We start from the raw sequence: 22,264 nt of genomic DNA, 5'->3' as shown, positions 1-22,264 counted from the left end.
TTTCAGTGAAATTGCTATATTTATTATCACATGAGTATACATTTCGTTCGTACCATTATATATTATTTTCATTTGTTATCATATTCCTAAATATTCCGTTTTTAATAATATTATTTTATTTCTTCAAGAACTGCGAGAGATTGATTGTTCTCAGAGACACCGATATTTTCCCACTGTATATCGATCCTCAAGACGGAAACCCATCACGACTCCATGTCGGTCGAACACGCCGTAAATTCGTCGGCGATCAACGGCCCGAGAAAATCAATCGGCCACGCAGTGTACTCGCGAGAAGCTGTCCGATATTTTCGTCGAACGGATTATTCATTCTTAAAGCGTCGATCTCGGCACTTCTGATAGGGCTTTATTAGCGATCGGAACCGATCGCGGTCATTGTCGACGAGACGGGCCCATTAAGAGCGGCAACGCGCGAACCATTAAGCCCTCTTACCAACGGGATAATTCGTTTGGCCAGTCTTGCCTTCCTTGTAATTCTTTTGAGATCGTCGACCAGAATCCCTTACGCCGCCTTCACACGGTGATACGTGTCTGGCGATGCACGTGTGCGATAAAGTGGTCGCACGTATGAGAACACGCTTGGGAATTGACCTGTTGCCTCCGCACGTTGTACGCCGGAGCAGTAATTTACGTTTTCGCCCATTTGCCGGCGGAATTACGAAAATTTTTAGAATCATTAACATTATCAATATGTAGAACAGTTTCCAAAGCACATAACAATGTCTCCTGTCTGCCAAACTAATTCACCGAACTACATATTTAACGGTTCACGCTATTTAGTACGATATTCAACTCGTTAAACTTCGTGTCCGGCACGCGACGAAGATTCCAAACAGCAAATGTTCCATTCTCTCGAGCTGAAATTGAGTGTTATCTTCCCTGTTAATTGATTCAACACCGAATTCTCTATTCCTGGCAAGCGCCGGTTTAGTTTCAAATTATAAAGGAATCATAGGGCAATGGGTTAATTGCTTCAGGGTAAATTTAGACGGAGAATGAGCACGGAATTCCTTACTTTTTCCAGTGAACTATTAATAGAACAGAATACCTCTATCGAATAAGTCTATAAGAAGCCCCATATAAGCGGATCGGTGTAAGAAACTCAAGAATAAGCGACTCGCGTCGATTGTCTCTTTCAAGTCGTGCTAATTGGCGCGGTGAAATGATCCTTCGAGTAACGAGCCTCGCAAGAAACTGTTTTAAATAGGATCGAAAGAAGCCCGTAATCAGAGGAATTAGTCGAGGAAAAACCGTTTTACTTATCTCTCGCCCGCATTCCGCGCCTTTACTGCAGCGTATTTTCGATCGTCCTCTCGTCGCCACGGCTCCAATTAACGTCTGCTCTATCGTCGATCCATCGGGGGCCGCTCCAGGCCCACGACTTCGACGTTCAATCGATCGATCGATCGCGCCTCTTAGACGTATCAGGCACCGTTATCGCAGCTACCGTAAGCGGACCGATCCAGGTCGGCGAAATCGGACATCCGATATCGATATCGGGATTCCGATCGGCGCTGCACGCTCGATCGAGCTCGCTCCGATTTGATGGCCGCAGTATCGAGCATTCCGGTGACCTTGAAGCCCACATACGCGTCCCACGGATATTGACTCGAGATCAGCTTTCATCGAATTCTCCCGGAAGTGTCGAGAAGAGCGTGCTGCGGGTTGATCAATGATAGGCGCGTCGTACGTTTTGTTTATGCGGCTGATTGATTATCGTGTAACTGTATTAACGAATAGGACGTTAATGATGAAGACGCGTCTGACGAGAGGCGTGCCTCTTTTCAGTAAATAGCTTATTAGACCTACATTCCTTTCGGTTGATCTGTTTTCTATTAAGGAGTGATACTTTGGAAGAAATTGACTAGGATTAGCGTTAGGCAAAACCTAATATGATTAATGGATCGTGGATCTGTGCTTATGGATAATTCTCGGAGAGTTTCAGCGAAATTGTTTAACATGTAATTGGAGAAATAGAATTAGACAGTGGTTTTTCCTATTGATAAGAAGTACCACAAGTTTGATATTTTATGCATCATCCTGCATCGAGGCGTCCGTGCGAGTCTGTACTCGAAAGTATCCTACAAACGCATAAAAATTCACGGTCGATCGATTGCGTATTAAGATTAACGATTCAAACGCAACTTTCAATTCGATCGCGAATTACGGCTAACGACTATTAACCACCAACTACCATCGAACATCTGTCAGACCGATGAAAATTTTCATTTATCCTTCTTCCCTTCCCTACTCTGGTTATAATTTTCTTACGCCGCGTATCTTTCAATTAGAGTCTGATATACAATTAGTAAAATAAATAAATAACTAACGCATAGGTTTGATGGTCCATAGTGGTTAAGGATTAATTGAAACTCGGTCTGATTGCGTCGATTTCAATTGCAGATCAGTAACGATTGATGGCCATAAAGGATAGTTTATAATCGAATCGGCAATTATATTTAATCATCGCCGATAATATGCAGTCGAATTACGTTTCGCCTAACTCTCCCGAATGATTCGCGGCGCCGTGTAGCTTGCGCCCAGCCAGCCGATCGTCCAGCGAACGCATCGGTTATGTTATTACGCTCCGTTATGCGAAATGTCAAATTATTCCGAGGTAAAAAGAAATTGATCTTTCCTTTCCGACGGGCGTTTCATTAATCGGTATACGCGCCATTTGCATATATGCATGCTTGCCAGCGAATGAACGAACGCAAGAAAATCCACAACTTTCGAACATCAATAAGCGGACGGTCAATTTACGGTTGATAATAAATCCGACATTTCATATTACACGATCTAATATTAATCGCGTTGTCGTTCCGCGTGCGCTGTTCCAATCTCGAGAAACATTAGCCTGGAATCGCGAGCGTAAATCTGCGGAAAAAGCCGCTGTGGAGCCGCGTTAAGGCGAGATAAGCCTGCCGGGACTTGGTGTCCGTCCCGCCGGTTATCTCTGTACGGCGCTTACGCTCGCATCCTGCCGATATACAGTCGGCAACGTAAGTATTCGAACGTTTCTTGGGTTAACGTACTTTACTTGACGTAATAAATATTCCACAGTTTATTGTTACTCAATTTCCCTTCGAATACTACTGTTCTTCGGTATACTTTGTTTGCTATGATTGAGTACGTGCAACCGTATCGACGAATAGCGAATTAGAATCGAAAATAAGATGAGAAAAACATGATCATTAGTATAATTGATGAAAGATAATATTCATTTTTTGTTTTCCACATTACTGATCGCAAAAATAGTCGAAACGCAACTGAGAATAACATTTTCATGAATGCAGCATTGTGTCACAGAGATCAAGGTCAATAATGTAACTGCTCTCTATTACCCAAACTACAGAAACGAGCTAAGATTTCCGCGATCGCTCGAGAGATATACACATAACGTATTCATACGAATAACTCGAAAAAGCATTTCCGCTGAGTTGTAGCTCCATTCCGGTAAGCAAGTGATATATATCCTTATCATGTACGTGGCTTGATTTAATAAACTGCGCAATGGTTCACAATTTTGTCGCGATAACAGATTTCCTACCGAGTTGCTCAAGTACTTTGCTCGTTTACTGTAAATTGTAGTCGTTTTCCGCGAAACGGGCCGCGATAAATTACATTATTACCGGGCACCGCGCTGCGTTAACGAACAGCACCGAAAAATTTACCCGAAGAAGCAACTTTTTCCACCACCGTCAATGTTCGTCGCGGAACCAACGCGGGGATTAATCGCGAACGTATATCACGCTCTGCATAGATAAATACACGCGTGCGGATCCTGTAACGATCACCCGAGGAAAATATCGTTCGCGTTATCACGGACGGTAACGCAGCAAGCAGATCGTATACAAGCCATCTTTCCGTTTTGCCAGATTGTAGCAGCAACCCGGTATCCAGATAGAGTCTAATTAATGAAAACTAAGCTTGATAAAGAATATACGAGAAAACTCGAGAGCTCTAACCCAAATTTTTCTGTGATAAGCAGTGAACGCATCTTCCTCTGCGAGTTCGTCGGTAACCTTAATTATACTTTACAGTATCGAATGGGACTAACGATTGGGTTTTAAAATTTAATGTAACAAATATAATTATCTCTTTTACTATAAAGTCGGAATTAAATATCGAAGTATTTACATTTGATATTTGATTAAGTATAATGATACAACTTTGAATGATAAATATTAGGTGCTTAAGTTTCACTGTTTTCCTGTTATGAATATTATGTATTCATGGTAAAGATAGATTTAGAATGAACACAGAAGTCCTTCTCCCTAGTTAATTACCGAGGATAATAAAACCTTGAAGGGGATAGTTGAAAGAAATCGTAATGCAAGAAGTTAACCCGTGCACTTTGTGCTCGTCGAGCATTGAACTGGTAGTAGAGGCGGCGATCGAAGGTCGCAGGGCTTTATAACGTCTACAAATCACGAGAAAATTAATAGAACACGAATTTCCGTGATACTCGATCCGGGTTCGCCTCGTTCGAACGTTCGCCGTTCGCTGCGGGGATTAAATTGAATTTATCGTCACTTTCATTAAACTGGTCTATAAAAGTGCGCACGCGAGTGTAAGCTTCCGCACTCTGGTTGTTAACGAATAATTTAATTGTCTTTAGAGCCGTGTTCATATCTGGTAACAATTAGCTTGCCCTTCGGGGGATCGACAAGGTAGCAATACTGGGTGGTAAACGGGTTTCGCGGTTTTTCCACGTGTAATTTAAGGGTGGCGATGCAGAAACACGAAGACAAACTAGCTGGACTGCGTTTACGTTGTAGCTTCGATACTACCGAAGAGAACATCTATCGCAACCTCGATAAAAGTTGTTCAAGATAGCTTTCTTCGGTGTATTTATAACGGAGCTGCAGTGAACGCTAGGTTTCTAATAAACATGTCACCAATTAATTATCCTATGTCCATTAGGCGACCAGAGCAAAGAAATAGAACGCATCGACGTTCCCGAAACAAAGTTCCTTTAGGTTCGATCTTGTATATCTAATACTCTTCAATTGTTTATAATGCACGTGTTCACCCAAAGTACTTTCGGTTCGATCTCGCTCTACCGTATTCATCAAAAGTAACAGGCGAGGACCGTATTTTACTGATAGCGTGAACCTTGTCTTGTCTCTCTTCTTGTGAGATAAAGAAATTTTTCATTTTTCCAAAATCACGAGAATTTCAAGCGTTCTGCGCAGTAATACTTATACTTTCATAACGCAAGCAAATGGCAATAGAAATCATTATTAATAATTTGATATCACAGTGCTCGTATTGCACTATTATCTAGCTACTTATGTTAGTATATATCTTAACCTGACATCAGTTTCTTATTGCAATTATCCTCTGAGCAATTTGGAAACTCCGGCCATCGGTGATCATCATGGCAGTCAATCATGTGGGTCGTATACCGCTCGTGGGCATTTAATTTTACTTGTTTACCTCAACGTTTCTATAGTGAAACAACGGGACACATATCCATGATTCTTATCGAATATAACTACGATGCAAACGCAGCGCTACTCGTGAAAACCGGCGCGAGATACATAACTCGAATTTAATCGGTCGTGACCGAGCCGGCGAGCGCATGTGTCTCCGCGGTACGCGGGAGAATACGAAAACGTGTCGGAAGCTCGATATCGGCGCGCGCCCTTTTATCTTGCAAAAAAGAAATGAAGCCTGGGAACGTGTTCCGCGGAGAGCACGGCAATATCTCTCGGCCCAGTAGGTGGTACAAATCGCGGCCGGCCAGGGGAACGCCTAATCGCGGGTCGGTCGCGAGTTGCCGGCGCAAAACGATCAGCACGAGGGCCCTCTATTTAGAGCAGCTATCTCGAGAGAGAGACACCGTAGCTAGATTTAATACCAGTATTCTTCGTGAGTTTTGAGCAATAGTCAGATAGTTTGGAATGTTCTATATAACGTCGAAACGAAGATCGATGCTGCGCTATCGCATGGAATCTTGTAGTTGAACCAGAATTATTCAATATGACAGCGTACAATGTCAAAATTAATCGTTTCCACTCGAAAATGCATTACTAGAAATATCGAACGTTTTCTAATGAGACATAAACGATATTCCTTAAAACTAGCCCAACGGGAAGTTATTAAGGAACTTAAATTAAAGAACTAAGGTAATTTATTTCAATATCTCACATATGAAGCATTGCGTACAGTTTAATATTAAACGTCGAACTTAATAAACGTGTTGTAGTATACCGAATGAAGCTTCTCAAGTACAAAGGATGAATATATGTCACGAGCATGAAATCACGGAGACAAATTTAGGGTTCAAATGTCTGACTTTATTCGAAAAATGCTTGGCTTCTATACAGTTATTGCTTGAGTATCAGTGATCAGTGATCTTCGGAATTCGTGACAACTGCATTGATACACATTCGTGGTACTCGCGATGTGATGAGATACTTCTGCGTATCGATAGGACTTGATCAATATCGTCTCGTTCGGTAACCGCGGGACGTCTCCTCCGGTTGTTATGTGGAACGACGTTGATCGCGAGTATATACAGTTACCTCGAACGCCAACGAGCACGTCCTCGCGGATTCTGGCCCCACGAACAAGGACGCTCGAACGGATCTCCGCTTTATTATGGTCTATTAACGAAACGAGAATAAATCGAGGAATGCGCATGGCCGCCGTGGCGGCTTCTTCTTTTGCCAGACGCGTATGCGTTAGGTGCTCTTAATAGTATGTTGCGAGGATGAGTCCACGGCCGCAGCGACGGATTGAAGGATTCGTCTCGTCTGTACACGACTTGTCTCAGCTTGTCTTGTCCCGTCGGGCCAACCGTCGTCGTCTCTTTGCCACTTCTAGGCGCAACGACTCGACGCCGGCCAGGTAAATAATAGAGTGCCGCATCCTGCGTCGATCCGCGGCCCACCAAGCGACACTTCAATTGCTATGCGCGCGGCGATTGGCGCACGAGATTGAAAGCTTGAGAGATTTTCCGGGCGATAATCATTCGAATTTTCTTGTTAACTCGGATCCTTGGGTCCTGTCGGTCGTCTCGCCCGAGGATAAGAAAATATATGTACTCGATGACTCGCGGAATCGTCGGTGGAAGATTGTTGCATTTCTTTAGCGGAACGCTCGAGGAATTCTCGGGGGAAATGATGGAAAGAAATGTAACGGATGGGTGGTCGATCTTCATACTTTGTATTTACAATGACTACTATTGAACGACGCCGAGGGGAATAAACGTGTTTCCGATTTTTCTTTACATCTAGCACTCGTCGAAGTCTCACGGTCGAACGAAATAAGTTTCTGAATGAAACGAGAACTGAAAATTAAGATTTTTCATAAAGATCGCTTTTCTAAGCTCTTTCCGTTTCATAGACCTAACGAAATTCTATTTGTTCAATGTACCTAGTAGAACTAAGGGAGTTAACTTTTTTATATATACAAACAATTGTATCACCCGAAGTTAAGCGAAATACCAATGAAAACATCAGAAATACGCGAACGACACCGGACAGCCATGTTTACGGCCGACTGACGTGCATTTCCAAGAATAAAATGGCGAACGGATTACGGCGAAGCTTAAAGTATATACCATGTGGAATTATCTCACATTTCAGAACCTGTAGTTGAATCGCGCGACCTCGTATCGAGAGCGTTCACCGAATTAAACGGGTTAGCGTATCGAACATGCATCGAAGACGATCAAATGGAACGACGCGGGCATTAATAGCGACGCAGCGAAAACACAGAGCAGCACAGCGTGCAATTGAAGCCGGGATGGACATTAGTCCACGTCGTAAATCAGTTTTATAAATCACCGATTACACGTTGCTGATACGAGACATCCTGCGGAGGCTCGTGCTCGTCCGAAACGGATCACTCAAACGGCTGTTACAATACCACTCGTCACACCGCAAGAAAAACCGCAAAATTCGATGCAAATTCCATGGATCCTGTTCTGATCGATCTACTCGGACAATCGTTTTTTGCGTCTGCTGAGAATCCTGGGATCGGCGAAGTAACGATCCTGCGCGGTACACGTGTAAAACGGATCGAATCGAAACAGGCTGGGACGAAAGGACGCGCAGGAAAAAAGCCGAGCTGGAAAAACACCGCTGAACGATCGGTGGATTCGTCTCTAATGCACGCCGTGGTAACTGTGAAATCTTACAATTATACACACGATTCTCAACGGCGGCGAGTTAATGATATTTCTTCGGCCTTTTCTTTCTAACTGTCGCTCTATCGTTCATCAACGATCGCGTGATGTCTTCCACGATTTTCTCCTTTGCAGTCTTCTTGTTTCCCTGTCACAGTCTCATCCGACGCGAACAGGATGCCAACAATTGCTCTTTGATTTATCACTTGTACATCGATACGAAGCAACTCTCCTCTTCCGAGCGTACGTGATAAGATTGGAACTCGCGAACGTTAAAAGTCAATTATTCATAATTTGTTGTTATGAAAATTGTTGTAAGTGGTACGTGTAGGTTGTTATATAAATTATAAGGATAGGTTCCTTTAGATCAGAAGTGAATTTTATTGTTTTACCTGCGCGGACAACTGAATAATCTTAATAATCCTAAAATGAAGATAACCTTCGAATTTTCAAGCTTTGAAACTTACAAACTTTCAAAGTTCTAATGTTCCAAAGTTTCAAAGTTTCAAAGTTCCATAATTCCAAAGTTCCAAAATTTCAAGATTTCAAAATTCCGAAGTTTCAAACTTCCAAAGTTTCAAACGTCCGAACTTTCAAAGTTGTAAAGTTTCAAACGTCTGAACTTTCAAAGTTGTAAAGTTTCGAACATCCGAACTTTCAAAGTTCCGAATTTTCAATCGTCCAAACTTCCGAACCTTAACAATCGTAACCGAATACCTTCGAAATTATATTTCAACTCGTATAGTAGTTCCACCGTTTAACACGCCATAGATCTCGGCACCACCCGATGAACAGCACGCACGCGTATATACTTATCCACATACGCGGCTGCGTTTCCTCGACAGGTTTATCGCGGATCCTCCGCGGTATCTCGATACATTGGCGAGAGGTTTCGTCAACGGTACATCCTACCCACGAGCGTCGTCACGGTTCGCGCGAGCTTGGAGTAGATCGAATTCGAAATTCTCATTCCGATTCGGTCGAATAGAACAATCGCTTCCCATCGAGGAATCGTTATCTCCGGTCATATCAACAGCGACGCCTGGGGTGATTAATTGGACGTCAGCGATTCTATCTGCTTGAAAAATGTACCGCGATCGAACGGCGCGATGAAGAAGACGGAATTGCGACGGCAAATTCTATCGCCGTGAAATAAACGGCTGAAGCTTGAAAGTCTGGAATCGTCTCACCTCGAAAATTAGATTCAGCTGTAACATTTGACTCGTAATATAATCGACGATCGCGTGAGCTATGCTCGGACATCCAATCTCCAGAATTTTCTGTTCAATTCTGTGATAGTATATTGTTCCTACAGTTAAACAGAATTTATAGGAGTTATAAAGTCACAGTTAATAGTTATAAAAGACTAGCGCATCATTCTTGCTTTCAATCACGCGCGAGGAAAGTTATTCCGTGACAAGTTATTATCGAGTGTATCAAATTTTACAGGTTATAGCGCAGCGAAGGACAAAATAGAAGGTCTCGATTATCAATATGCATTTCCATTTTAATCTTCGCTCCGTCGCATTTATTTCGAGTCCCTTTCTTCCTCGCGTTTCGTTCAGCCCTCGGTGTTCCTTCGCGTTAATAGCCAGTGGTAGCGGATCATAAATAATCAGGGATTAAACGGAAGACTGGCATGGAAAGCGTAAACCAGTCCTCGTCCGCCAGCTTCTAACGAAGTGGATATATTCGATACGCGCTCTCCTTCGAAAACATCGAAAATTAGCTCTCGATCGGAACTATAATCGCGATCGGCGGTCCCGTGGTTTCTCTCGGTCCATAGCCTTGGCGTATCCTAGAAGGAAGGCGGATGTCGAGGCCGTAACGTTCCATCGAGGAAAGCGTACTGCTTGGCGCAGATGCAGCCCGGTTTTTTTTGCGCTCAGATTACGTTTCACGGAACCGTAGGCCCGTCCATTAAGTAGTTATACAGCAATGCTTCTAATTTGTTCCCTCGACTTCCTCCCGTTGGCATGTTCGATTTGCGCGGATTCTTCAATACCGATAACACTCCGCGTATGTACATATGTATATAGGGGATCTATATGAACACCGTAAGACATTAAGCATTCGATTTGGCACTAAACGTATATCGCGACCGGTCAAATGATCAGATTTCAAATTTGATTAAAAATTCTCCGTTCCCTCTAGTCGATTTAACTATATTTCGGCTCTTGTATTGTCCGATTAATCAGTTTTTTCAATTTTATCTTTGATTTTGTTTCTGTTTTCACTGGGTAAATTGTATCGTTTAATTCGTTTACCTATATTTTATAACCTGCTATTTTACCAGTTATTTAGGAATAGGTGTATACATAATGCCGGTACGTTTAATGATAATTAATATTAGGTTTACAAGTGTATATGGTACACTTTATTTTATTGGATCATGTTGGATCTTGGAAATTAGTGGTTGAAAACTAACCAATTGGAACACGTATTCGAGCAATCACATCATATAATTGTTTCATGAACGTAGCGTCAATTGATTAAATCGGTTAACTCCATTTGTTGAGAGTTTAAAGGTTTCATCGTCAACGCGATTGATTGACTTTCAGCTTTTAACACTTAAGATAACATACTTAGTTATTGGATTTCGTAGAAAATGCAAATTCGATTTTGTGAGTGACTCGAAGGCATCTTGAATTTTTGAACGATTGAGACTGTAGAAAGTAGTATACTGACTAATCAAGGTGTTACTTTAATGTCTTGAAGTTCATTAGTAGAAGATCCACCGGAACGATTGAGTCAGAATTGATTTCATCGTTGGTTCCCTCGCGACACCGTAACGCACAGTGCAACAAAAGGAATCTTCTTTGTATACAAAAGGTTCCGAGGAAGCGCGTAGCGGTATCGCTCGCTGGTTCGCATGCTTTCTAGGTCAGAAGACTTTTCGGCGGACCCGGGCGATAGAGTGTTACGGGCGACGCGCACAGGCGGCGCTAAATTATCCGTCCCCCCGCGATTCCGGCACATTAACCACGGTAAACGCAGCGCCTCTCGGAGCGTGGAGCTTCGAGGAGCCTCCTGCCGCGTCATGTCGACTGGAAAGCGCGAAAAGAAGACGCGATGATATCCCAGGAGCATCCTATCCACGTGGATTCGAAATTCCAGTGGCGAACCGTGCATCATTTTTACATTCAACATTGCGTGCCAGTGATAGCTAGTAATGCTGGTAATCAGCAACATTCAATTGAGCCGTGTATTGACTGAATCAGTTACCTCCACTATTAAATTCCTTTGAAATTTCATGGTCAAGACACTCGATTAACTCTGAACTTTTTCATATATAAAATAATTAGATTCAATACCGAGAAAAAACAAAAGTTCTTTAATCCATCCAAACATTCCAATAGCCACAATAATTAACTTAATCGAATTACCATAAGTTTCCTTAATATAACGTTTCCTCGATTTCTCAGTTAGAAGGAAACATGAAAAATCAATGTACACCGTATCAGTTTCCTCGACGTCTGACTGCACGCGGCTAACCGATATGGCCGATACAGTGTCTCAATTATTAAATTTCCTGGACAATTTCTTTCATCTGGAATCACATTAATAACTTGAATAGCCCAGCCTCCGATGATCAGGGAAATAACGAAGATTACGTACCAGCAATCTCTGAAATGTCTTAACATGCAGCATGCAATATCGGATAGCTTCCTCCGATCCAAATGATACAGCGATTTACCGCGGAAATCGCCGCGGTAAAAACGAAGACATCGCGATCCTCGTCTCTTATTAGAGTGTACCGTTGCGTCCTGGCTCATCTCGGGAAATCGGTTGAAAATCGCGCTTCCGCGGGGCGGATTGACGAGCGAGATCGGTTCGCAGGTCGTTTACACCGAGCTTGGCTGGAACTATCCCGCCGATGGTGGAGGCGTGCTGCCTACCGACCGGCCGGCAGAGGATCGGTTCTCCATTAAATGGAAGCGGCCGACCTCGGGCCTGATAATCGTGGCCCGCCGATTGCTATGCCGCGGGGACTTGCGATTTGCCGGCCAGTTATTCGGATCGTTAGCGCGGCTGCCTGGAAGAGCGGACGTCGCCGTCATTTCAGCTACCAACGCCGGATCCTGGCGGCTTCACAGCGCGCGCCGCCGCTCGGGGACGCGCTAACGATCAAAATTAAGGCATCGTTAAATCCCGCCTGAAAAATCGGCAATGCTTTAAACCGCGTAAATTGCGCGGAAAGAATCGGGCGGACGGTAATCGACTTGGACTCGTCTCGAAGGGCGAAGATTGCAACTTTACTCCTGCGCGGTGGTTTTCCTCGAATATTTTTCAACTGTGCTCATCGTGTACGATTTGTGCCTTGAGTTCTTCCAATGGCACCCTTTTCGGTTGGAATGACTAGGTTGCGATGATAGCGATAAGTCTCGTGGAGAATTTTGTGGGATCTATGGATAGCTTCGATCTTTGAATGTATGGATGTTAGAATAATGAAAATGACTTAAGTTTCATAGAAGTGATGGAATTTCTGGTATTCGAAGGGAAATTACTTTTACCATTGCAACCATTACTTAGAGCAAAAGTGTATTTGAAAGGTAAAGTAATTTGGGTAATGTGGAAGTGGACGTTTCAAGTTTGAAAATGATCTGAAGTAGATCTCCCGAGCATTTTTCACGTAGTTGCAATGCCTCGAACATCAACGATTCTTTGCAATCCTGTTATTAATACTAGAACTGCCAGACAGTTATTTTATAGTTGATAAAATGATAAAAATGCTTTTGTGAGAAATTTCGAGATAAATTCCTATATTTGTGCCAGTGCATCTTGAGAAATGTGTTCTCCTAGTTTTTGCAACAGATTATAAGTATCTCAATCTTATTGTTCAGTACTCCCAGCGTTAAATAACAATCGTTCGTGTCGGTCGTTTCTACTTCTCGCGAGCGCCGACACGCGTGCGTGTCATAGAAGCCTTCGAGGTCGATTATCTCGGAAATAAAGTCCCCCGGAAACTATTTCAGCCGGCGCTAGCGGCTCATTTTTCCGCGTAATGGCGTGCGGCGGTTCGAATCGAATGAAATTCAATTTTCCGCGAATCCAGGCGCGCCCGATCGCACAACCGCATTCTCACGAAAACAATTAAAATACCACCGGGTTAAACGGCGGATTCGAGTGGTCTGTGGAACGCTAATCGCCGTACTTACAAGACAATCGAACGTTCCGTTCGTGAAAACGCACAGATCGTATGAAAATTTTGCGTTCGAAAGCTGTGAAATTCCGTTTTTGGGTCCTCTGGCCATCGAACCGGGAAAATATGATTCTTCTCGCGGAACGACGTCTGTTACGGACCGTAAAACAATGATTTACGCGCGAAGAACTATCCTTCGTTTGCAATTAATTCGAATCTCCGGTAGTTTGCGCGACTGAAAAGAAGAATGGTCGAAGGGACTTAGGTTTAACATCGTCCAGTTTGAAGTACACTTCATTTCTCACGGCGGGGCATGCGTCAACGTTTGATTATAGCTTAATGCTTCGGTGATTCACTTTAGGATGTTTGACATTAGGAATCTTCGTGCTCGGTTGTAAAGAGCGAAGTTTAGACTCCATGGGAACGAAGCGACGCAAGCGCAGGCGATAGTCGAAGCAACGAACGGATACGAGGTAGTCAATACTTTTTCCTTGGAACCCGTGCAGCCAACAATGGAAGGAGAGAACGTTCTCAGAGCCCGGTGCCACGGTCAGAGCAATTAGCATCTAATAACTCGAACTTCATTAGCGGCGCTCCTCGCGCCACGCGAGCCTTTTTCGTTCTCGAACCTGTTGCCTCGTTGAACTACCTACAAACGAGATTAACCCCTTGACGAGCACCTCGATATCTCGTCTTATGTTTTTCATGCATTCGTCGGTAGTAAAAGCGGATCCATTTATCACGTTTCATTTGTCGTTCTTCCCTTCTATATTTCTTTCTCCGGACGGTTAAATTAAAGAGACTTTAATATTAATATGTAATTTAAATTAAATTACGTATTTACAGACCTGTATGAGCAAGGAAGTGCCGTGACTCTTTCCGTTGAAGTCATTAGGTAACTTTAATCATCGTTCTCAGTGGAAAAGAGCTATGTGAGAAATGGTATAGTGCAGCTTACGACTCGCGACCTTGATCGTCAAGGGATTCAACTCTTATAAAACGATAATCTTTCAAATCGTTCCAGTACTCCTCGTCACAAATGCGATATTCATATGGGCTTTCAAAAACGCGACAGCTCCCATAGTACAGCAAACAACGTACGATCACACAATCGTCCACCAATCCGCTCAAACTAAACTCAACTCTCATCGCCATACGAAATCTTCCGAATCGATCCAACGATTCCCAATAGAAACGACAAATTCATCCAAAAGTTCAATAAATCGCAACAGTTCCCATAATACAATAAACAACCTATGATCGCACAATCGTCCACAAATTCTCTCAAACCAATTACCCAATCGAACACCTGTCAAACCGAACTCAACTCTGATCGCCACGCGAAATCTTCCGAATCGATCCAACGATCCCCAATAGGAACGACAAATTCACCCGAAAGTTCAAAAAAACGCGGAAGTTTCCGTAGCGTAACACGCAGCCGGTGATCACAGAAGCGCCTGCTGGCTCACGGGTTACGAACAATGTACCGTAATCGCGTTTCGTCGCCGCGAGGGCGACGGCAACGAGCGAAAAAGAAAGAGAAAGACTCTCGCGTGGCTCCGATCCGGCGTACATTGTCCGCGGGACCGTGTGCTCCGTTCGCCGCGGCAACACGCGGCAGCCCCCTCGCGCCCCTTCGAACGGTTCCGTCGGGCCTTGTTCCCTCAATTAATAAAAGTACTGCAAAAAACGGGACCGGCGTAATTAAACCGCGATACGGAAGCCGGTGTTCCGTCGGAGCTGCTCCCTCGCCGCGGCGACCAGACGACAGAGGAAGAAAGAGAAAGAGGGTGAGAGAGGGAAAGAGAGAGAGGGAATAAGAGAGAGAGAGAGAAAGAGAGGGAGAGAGTGAGAAAGAGAGAAAGGGGGGGTCGAGTGTGGACACCGGTCGCGCTTCATGCCAATTTAACTCGTCCGGGGACGAGAGACGCGACGGGGCTGCGTCCTAGGCCGGAAAATGAAACAAAAGTATCGAATACGAGCTGGAAACAGGACCTGTTCCACTGCGAAAGGGTTCCGTTACTCTCCAGCGAGTCACCGGACGATCCGTTAATTAGTCTTGCCTTTAAATATGGAAATGAAACTAGTAAAGGATGGTTTCTTTTTTCTTCGGGATGTGCGTATATGTGCACGCGATGATATTGGTTTCCGGTTGGTTATAGTGTGTACGGTTCGAATAAGTGCCAGGCGGGTGGAAATATATATTGCACACGTGCAGTTCCAACCGAAAGAGGTTTCGGTTGATTCCGAGCATTCGATTTTTGTAACGAGGATTGCGATTTTCAATTTGCCACGTGTTTATTGTATTATGTTCGAATTATCCTATTAGTCTTATATTAGCATTATCGTATTAGTATCGTGTTACATGAATACTGATACATTAGCATTATATTCATTGTATTTAATACACGATATTCTAGATCTGTATATTAATTGAACTGAGAATTGTTTTACCATTGGTTCAAAGAAATAGAAAGATGAGACAGAAGAATATAATGTTATTGTACTATTGATATATATAAATAGATGCAGTGAAATTATCCTCTCATTCCTCGATAACATTTGAAACGGCTGATCATCGAGCCAATGCCGTGGCACGATCGAGCAACCACTGAATACCCTTGATCGCGGAAGAGATAATGGTACCGCTTGAAAAAGCCCAGCGCGGGGGAGTCAGAGAAAGAGAAAAAGCGCGGAACGCGAGACCGCGCGAGTGAACCGGATGGCGAAACGACTTTTTGAGCGAGTAAACACTCGCGTGACACTGGAGCACGACCGTGTACCGTTTTTCCTCCGCGTCCCAGCCGTTTCGCTCGTAACAACACGAAATAAAAATTTACCGGCGTCGCCAGCTCGCGCGGGCGACAGGATAATCGGCTGGGACGAGGAACAGGGATCGCTGTTTATCGTAAACGGGAAGCCCCGCGTTATCCGACGGAATCGGGACGGGTGAACGTCTTCTGGTCACGTTACCGCGATTCATTGTTGCGAGCGGGTTTTATGGAAATCGAGGTAAACATCCACTTCGCTGCGTTTCGAACGAAATACCGTTCAAACGGTTGATTGGGTAATCGACAGCCGACCTCCTTTTCGCCGATGCAATGATCTTGTCAGTTGGTCTTCAATGTCGATATGGTAGTCATTGATCGAGACCAGTATGGAATTAATACGTTGATTGCCACGATAATTTTCAGCTGTCACGTTACTGGCTTTTAAGATGCGTTGAGAGGTAACATGGTTTGTTCTTTCGTAGGGAGATAAATGATATTAGACGTAATTATTATTTGGTATCACAAGTGTAAGATAAATGATGTTAAAAGTAATTGTTTGGGGGTGGAATTCGTGGGTGGAGTTTCTACCCCAGAAACAATGTGTCCTCGGATATACTTGAAACCTGTTTGGCGCCAGTCGGTTTCGCAGCTTAAAGGCGCCATATTTGCAAGGAACTTGAACTTGTCCCGCCCAGATTATTATTATCCGGAGTATATGTAAGAAAGAACGGTTCATACGAAACAAGAGAAATTGAATCGACATGTAAAGGTAAACCGATAATTACATCGAGATAAAATGACACAAAAACGGAACGGGAAAGAAAGAAGGTTTAAGTGGAAACCATTGGTTAAATTGGAAGCCTAACGAGAAACAAGCCGCGCTGAAATATTGCCGGCATAAAGCGTCACCATTTTCGTTTCCCTTCGGAGCGCGTACTCGTAAAATTTCGCTCGTTCGTGGCTATCCGGTGAAATTCGAATATACTTTACAATGCGCTTCTACCGTTGGCAGCGTTCCGACCGGCGACAAGCGCGACGCCACGGAATAATAAAATTATCGGTAATGGCGAAAGGAAGAGGACGCGACGCGCAAGAATAATCGCGGGGCTAATCGTGGATCGTCGATTTCCAGCCGGCGCCCGACGATCGGTTATTCGTGCGACGCTCGTGAAAAGAGATTTACGCGAGCCGTGTAATAACGCTGCAGTGGAATTGGGTGTATATTCGGACGTACGGATACTCCCGCGAATAACCATTCGAAGATCGCAGAATATCACACTTAAGAATCCACCAGTTCCAAATACCCTTCGATGATGTAACGTAATAATTAGACTGCCCGATCGTGTGCACGTATGGAAGATTTGGAAATGCAGATTGAACGCAACACGAAGAAATATATAAAATATCAAAAATGTAGTGCTTGTTATAGTATTTGCTAGAAAAATCTGTTTTCCATTGCAGTGACATTTTTCTAATTATACTGATAAATGGTTGAATATTCATATAGATCCTCATTATAGAAATAATGATGCACATCCCTAATGCGCTGTCAAATAAAGCAACAAATTTAGTTAACAACCTCATCAATTCTCGCGAGTATCGTTTGCGGAAAACGAACGAATCAAAGCGAACCAACATCAATCCGGTCCATGTAAACGCTTCGTTTTCTCGGGATAACGCGAGAAACATCGTTTTTCCGTGGAAACGAACAGATTCCGCTTGCCGATCGATCATACCGGCACGGCGATCGATCGAGGGGAATGGCAAGCACGTTTTTCGCGAGGTACGCGCGCCGACTCCGCGCGCGTGCCTGATCGATGCGAGCCACGAACGGAAATCTTCGGCGTATTTCCTGGTGCATTTATATTTAGACGCGGAAATGAGGGAAATTCTGTGCTCGAAAGCTTTTTGCGTCGATCGTAAAAGAAATTTCAATCAAACCGAGGCGTTCTTATCGGCGGTACGATGATCCCGCGAACAGTTAGCATTTTATCGGACGATGGTTACCCGATATGCCTCTCCTTAATTAACTCTTCGATGGCAACGACGATTGGAATCGTGGACCAAGTTCGTCTCAATAATGTAACAACAATTTCCGTTGGAATTACGGGTAGATTTATTCTGCGATGGTAACTAGATGATAATTACCCCGGAAACTCGTTACTTATATAGGGAGTTTCGAAGTGTTCCCAACGAAAGAAAAATCTTTCTTAGGGGAATTCCACGAAACCATTCTCTTCGTTAAAGCTTGCGAACCCGTGAAGACTATAAACGTGTAAACTCCCTAGTCGACTGACTCGTCAACATTTCTGGACGTAGAATTCAACTATCATTTCTCGATCTTCTTATACTGCCCGACACGAACAGTTAACGGCATGACTTGGCCTAAGGAACTAATATAATCCTCGAAAAACTGGGTTTAAATAGATGCGAGACGTAAGAAAACCGCAAAAATCCCAAACTGCGCGTCATAGCCGTAACGATCCGAGTATCCCCGGCTGGTCTACGGATCCGGAGTTCTTTTTATTTCAGTAGCGTTCAATGCGCGAAGATTTACCCAATCTTCAAGTTGTAATCTCAGGGACAAACATTTTTCGTCCTTTAACATTTTATATTTGAGACATATATACTTATTGTTAGGTTTAACTCTTTAAAGATTGCTTAGAGTGTACAAAACCTTCTGCAGATTCTTCTAAATTAGATACTGAGTGCTTAAATAGTAGAGAATAAGGAAACTATGTACTGATTTCTCGCTGTTTAAGTAGTTAAATCATTTATTCGCAACTTGGTATTCCAAACATGAAAGTTTGATCTCGACAAAGTGTCGACACTCATCCGTAAAAGATTAATATCCCGAAATAATAAAAATCCCTTTCACCATGTAAAACTTTCAGTAATAACGATCAAAATTACTCGGACACACTATAAAAACTGAAACATATTCCGCAATATTTACTCAATCCTCCATTTAAACGTAAAATTCCAAAAACCAAGGTACACCGTTGCATTACTTATCCCTGCTGTTTGTAAATAGTCCATCGACTCGTCCAACGAGTCGCTCAATAGGGACTGCAAGATTCCATAAAATTTTTCAACACTGTGCTCGATTGAATCAACCGCTTGCAAGCCTTAATGCATCAAACCCCATCGATCAATAGCTCCCTCCTAATGCCCACGCCGACCTTGCGCCGAACGTGTTAAACAGGCTCCGTGTCCCAGCGATAAATCAACGAATCGAGTCCACGGCGTTAGTCCTTCCGCGTCCATAATTATTGCGGCGGTGGTTGGACCGGACCGCGCATGGTAAAGGATAAGGATGTCGCGGGCGCGCTGGGGCGGCCTGGACGAGAATAGAGGCGGAAAAATTGGACGACGTCGATGAACGCTCGCGCTCGCCGAGCGCTGGCCGGCCGGCCAGCAGGCCGGGTCCCCGATGCAGCGTGTCGAGCGTGACACAGGCTCGACCGGATTCCATCCCGGCATCCTCTTTGCCGCTTCTTACGGTGCCCGTTCGTGCGTGAACCGTACCCCGGCTGTAATATGTAAGAGGATCGCGGCCGTTTTATTATTAGTCGCGAGAACGCGCGCGCCGAACCGCAGAGAAAGATGATGGGGGAGCTTACTCCTTAACGCCGCGCCTAACTGGAGACGGTAAATTGTCTCGAAAACTAAACCGTGTTGGACTGCACGGTCTGCACGGCGAGAAGACGCGGCGAATCTAATCGGACACACGCGATAGCTAAATTAACACGAACGTTTCGTTGGTGACAAGCTGTATGCAAATGTCCTGCTAGACGGAACATCGAAAGTCGCTAAAGTCCATTTAAAGAAACAGGAGACACCGTTTGAAAGTAAAAAGATAATGTGGAGTTGTAATCGTTATAACCATTAACATGATTTTCCAATTTTATACCGTCGATTATCTATGTACTGGTTGAGTCTGTGTTATATTTTCAAGCTACTTACGCTTCACTTCATAGATTAGCAGCAGCTACAAAGTTGCGTTACAGTAAATCGGGCACAGATGGTTTTTCTAAAAGAACTGTTACATTACGAGATATATTTATGAAAGCAAACATACTGCAGGAATAGTAAGTAAGCCTCTACGCGAGCTGCGCATCTCTAAAAACAACGGAAAAACTGTTTCTCTTAGCAGAAGTTTTTGATCTTCGTCTTCAACGATCCGAAATACCTGTGAACTTTTACACGTGAATAAAAGAAAAACCTGCTGCAAAGATACTATATCCTCCAACCACTCGTGAGCAGGAAACACGAAGAACAGAGAGAGCGTCTTAAGCAGGAACGATTACGAGGTAAGAGGATCGAAGGAAGAAAAAGAGGAAGAAGCGAGCCGGCTCGAGTGTTTGCGCAAACAACGTATCCTGAAAAAGGTCTCGGGTTAGCCAGCACGGTACAGGAAGTCGTGTAAAGCCACCTTCTTGCGTTCCCTTTAGAACTGGAGCCGCGGCGCTGCGCCAGCCGTATTTTACCGGGGCATATCCTCCACGGGGAAAATCGCGGCCGCTCCTCGCCGTCCCCGGGACCCGGGATACGGCGGCGCTCTCGTATCCTCCTGCGTGTCTGCCGAATGGGAAATGGGAATAAACCGGATGCGGGAATATATTGTTATTGCTGGTCTCAGTGCACGCACGCTCCCGCTCGAACACGTGAACGACCGGTAGCAAAGGGCAATTAATTTTCGGTGGTTGATTTACGAAAGGATGTTCCGCGGTTTATAAATACGCAACTTTAACTGCCGTTGTCCTAAGTGTGCACTTACCTTCGACGGAAATTATAAGGAAATTGTAATTTTTTCCTACAGATGCGATGCATATTTAATCCTTAATGTTACGGTTACGGATATTTATTATAGAGTTCATTCTATTGTATTAGCGATTTAGAGATTGGAAGTTTGAAAATAGATGAATACGTATCCGCGTAATTGTGATAATTGAGAACGATGAGAATGTTTGTCAAGTAATGCTTGTAATATTCAATACTTCGAATTAACGCGTTCCGTGGAGTTAGTATTAACTCCAAACGCTTCAGTAGATGAAGCTGAATCATCCATTGAATGCTTAATTAAATATAAAAGAAGGAAACTACGTACTGATCTCTTGCTATTTGAGTAATTAAATCATTCGTCCGCGACTTTGTCTTTTAAATACAAAACTTTCATCTCGCCGAAATGTCAACATTCGTCTGCAAAGGGTTGACACTTTGGTTAACACAAGAAACAAAGCTGTTGTTGTAGCGGTACGTGGCTCGCAGCGTTGGTAGGAAATAGCATTGACCGCTTACAAATGTTCAGGTATAGGCAATTAAGCCTACCCTAAAGTCAGTAAGTCGGCGAAAATATTTCACACTTTTTACACGTGCGTAGCTGAATAGGCTACTCTACCATAAACGCTGCCATGTCCCGTTAAGGCTTCTTCGGCCGCACGGTCAACGCGGCTCGGAAAAAGATTCCTTATTAGAAATTTACAAATTTCCCCTGCCAAAAAATCGAGGCGACCTTGGAGAAGCGAGTGAGCTCCACCCTCGAAGTTTCCAAGGGGTAACGCCTTTCCGAAGACTAAGATAAATAAAGCGGAAAGGCGCGAGGAAGCACATTACCGTTCTGCCTCCGAACACGCGCCTACGTAAATAAATAACTTGTAAACATATTCGTCGCGAGTATTCAACAACACCTCACATCCCGACAGTTGTATATAAATATTTCACATATTGATGCGTTATAAGAACAATTAATATTATATATAACACTTTGTAATTTTGTTATATCAAATCAAATGATGACTCAGAGTCACCTATCGAGTGCAAACGGTTAATGCACGATTCTTGTGGCAAATGAGTCCGAAATATTAAATATTGTCGTCGGTAAATTACGAATGAACTTCAGATTGCACAGTTCCCAGTAACGCGCGTCCGAACGCGTAAGATCGTAATTTGTATTTCGATACGTAGCCGGTTCTAATAACAACTGGTTACATCGTAATTGATAGTTAGACGGGATCAAATTCCGGCAATAGGGAGGCGTTGCTGATCGCAGTATTTTACGTATAAAACGAGATAAGCGGATCATCCACCCTCTCGAATTACTTCGACACTTTTTGCCGCTACCGACGCTCGCACATGGTCTTCCATAAATTTCTTCGACATCGCCGCTGACGCAGCTCCTGTTTCGTTATT

At 43.7% G+C, this 22,264-nt stretch overlaps 1 protein-coding gene across 4 annotated transcripts in view; it reads left to right on the top strand.

Annotated features, from left to right (window-relative positions):
• Window positions 1–22,264, top strand: part of tyn (trynity) — a 171,808-nt gene that overhangs the window by 53,552 nt on the left and 95,992 nt on the right. The window lies entirely within an intron of this gene.

Source organism: Nomia melanderi, chromosome 11, assembly GCF_051020985.1.
Source record: "Nomia melanderi isolate GNS246 chromosome 11, iyNomMela1, whole genome shotgun sequence".
Taxonomy (NCBI): Eukaryota; Metazoa; Arthropoda; class Insecta; order Hymenoptera; family Halictidae; genus Nomia; species Nomia melanderi.
Note: the sequence above shows the minus strand (reverse complement) of the source record. Positions and strands in the feature narration are given on the sequence as shown.